General features: G+C 35.8%; 1 protein-coding gene across 1 annotated transcript in view; it reads left to right on the forward strand.

Moving 5' to 3' along the window:
• Positions 1-381: 381 nt before the first annotated feature.
• Positions 382-2,627, forward strand: part of LOC108725416 (uncharacterized) — an 11,080-nt gene continuing 8,834 nt past the window's right edge. The window contains exon 1 of the mRNA XM_018452435.1: positions 382-392. The gene's annotated coding sequence lies outside the window, so the exon portion shown is untranslated. The remainder of the gene's footprint in view (positions 393-2,627) is intronic.

Below are 2,627 nucleotides of genomic sequence, written 5' to 3' on the forward strand. Positions count from 1 at the left end.
TTATAATTTTTAAGAATTTTTAACAAATTTTACGTAGGCGACTAATAAATTCCCGTTTACTGGTAACGAGTACGATACTGACATTCGACGCGCATGCGCCAGAAACGCATCTGCATCACTGCTGGTGCGTTACGCAGTTGCGTACGTTGCGTACTTTGACCGGTACCGACCGCCCAAAGGAAGTCGTGGCAGGGATTTATTCGTTTTTCATTTGTCATGCCGATAAAAGTGATATAATTGTATATATAAATAACGATTTTTCAACGACATATTAACAATTTATCTCACGATTAGCCATCGGCATAACGAAAGCAACGAATGAGCGGAAGGCGTCGAAGCGACAAACGAACGACGAAGCAGATTTGCACGTTTCGGAGAAAACGAGGAACAAGGTAGGTAATTCAAATTAAAGTCGCAATTGCACGACGGTGAAGTCGATGCGATCGAAATCCGAAGAGGACAACATATCCAGACTTTTTGATATGCGTTATATATTCGTATGTCGTCCTTTCGAGTCGTTCTTCTAACCTAACCTAACCTAACTCTAACCTCTTCACTAGCGCTAAACATAGGCTGCGTTCCGTTTCATGCGCACGATGCATCTTTTATCCTTGCTATTCACCGAATGTTAAACAAGGATAAATGATGCATCATGCGTGAAACGGAACGCAGCCATAGTCGTTAACAATCCAAAAGTGCTTCGCTTGAGATCGGACTCCGATACGAACTTACCGAGGCCGGAGGTACGATTTGTCGCAAACGGTAAGGGAATTTCGAAAATCCCAAAGTTTATCACGTACCTTCTTATGTCGTAGACTGTAGACGGAACGTGCGAAGAAACGGGAGACCACGCCGCGATTGGATGCAGTAACTTGAACTAACCTCAACTACGACGTGTGTATATTCGTATGTCAAGCAGTTTGACCAAGTGAGTAAACACAGCAGTCGTTTTTCGTAACTTTATTATTTTACTTTCGATTTGCGCAGTGTGTTTTTCTACTGCATTCTACTGCCTTTTAAGAATAAAAATCCGGAGATCTATTTGAGAGTCTGATGTCAGTATGCAAGATAATACAGTAGTGCATGACTCGTCGACGAATGGATTCCTTAGCGAGTTAGTTTCGAATTAATTTTCGTCAATTGATAGTGATTAGGTTATAAAAATAAAGTGTATAACGATATGACGTTAGATCTCTGGAAGTAGCGAACAGGAGCCAATATACATTTCCAGTACGAGAAGTATAGGTCTGCTTTTTATTCCTGCATTAGAACTTTCTTTCGTCACATACCAAATATTTCACTTTGCGTTCCAAAACTATTACAGCCTGGATTTTTTCATTTTTTAAACGAAGCGTTTTGAATGCATCTCTTTGAATTTAATATACAATTTGCCGACATCTTTTATATGTTATATGAAGTTGTAATAAAAAGTTTATATTAGTTGCTTCCCATTTACACTGGTTCTCAGATAATTCTCACTTGTGACATCATAACTCAGTTGAATGCATGTTCCTTTTGCATCTGAGAAGTAAGATTCAACTGAGTTTTTATCTACAATCTGCACAAGCTCGAGACCATGCACTGACTTTTTAAAAATGAGATTATGTTATCTGTGTTGTTATATGATAACTTTTCATCAAAGAAAGCAAGTAATATAAGATTTTTATTAAAAATATAGTGTTATTCATTTTTATGCAAATAGTTGTACTTTCAGTTATTCCAATCTAATTTATAAATATATTATCAAATATTTTGTTAAGAGGCAAATTAATCCAGGTTGTCAACTTACACCAAATTACTAATAAAATGTTTGAAATGAATATTTGTAATAAGTATAATAATTAGAATAATTAATCAATGTAAGAGTACATTAAATTCTGTGTAAAAATAATTCTATATCAATACAAAAAAAGGTTTCGAGTAAATACTATTAAGAAAACCAGGAAAGAACAAGGGCAATAGAAGAAGTCAAGTGCGGGAGACATTGCGCAAATAACACGACTATCTAGCGTAAAACTTCTTTATTTTACTAAAGCGCTTACATGTTTCGGCTCATTTTTGAGCCTTCTTCAGAGACAACATAAACTCACATATATAGAATATAACAAATATTAACTAACCATGGTGAGCTTCCCCACCTCGAGAGTATAAATGCCAGAATTAAATCCAGAAAAGAATGAAATGAAGAAAAAAGGAAAGAAATTTTGGAAATCTCGAAATAAAGAAAATGTAAAACTAAAAAAAACGTATCAAAAAATTTTTGAAATTATATATAATTAATTATTCCGAAAGTTAGGAAGCTCACCCTGATCACAAGACACCGCATCGCAAACATTACTCTTAATAATTCAAAAACCGGTTTCTGATAAATTGGCCAGTCAGTGTCAGACACAGTGAGTCTCTTTATTGATTTAGTTGGTCTTTATTGAGACAGTAATTAAAAAACTAGCGTTAAAAAATTAATCAAAATCAAGAAAAGAAATTTTGAAAATGATCTAAAGTCAACACCCGACAGACTTCTTCCTGTGTACGAGCGACACTGACTGATTAAGCGCGACAACAATTCGACCTTTTATAGCCTGTCAATGATCGGGAGGTAGGCCTTGGGAAGCCCCTCCATATCCGTT

Source organism: Mycetomoellerius zeteki, unplaced genomic scaffold (genome assembly GCF_001594055.1).
Source record: "Mycetomoellerius zeteki isolate Tzet28-1 unplaced genomic scaffold, Tzet1.0 scaffold345, whole genome shotgun sequence".
Classification (NCBI taxonomy): Eukaryota; Metazoa; Arthropoda; class Insecta; order Hymenoptera; family Formicidae; genus Mycetomoellerius; species Mycetomoellerius zeteki.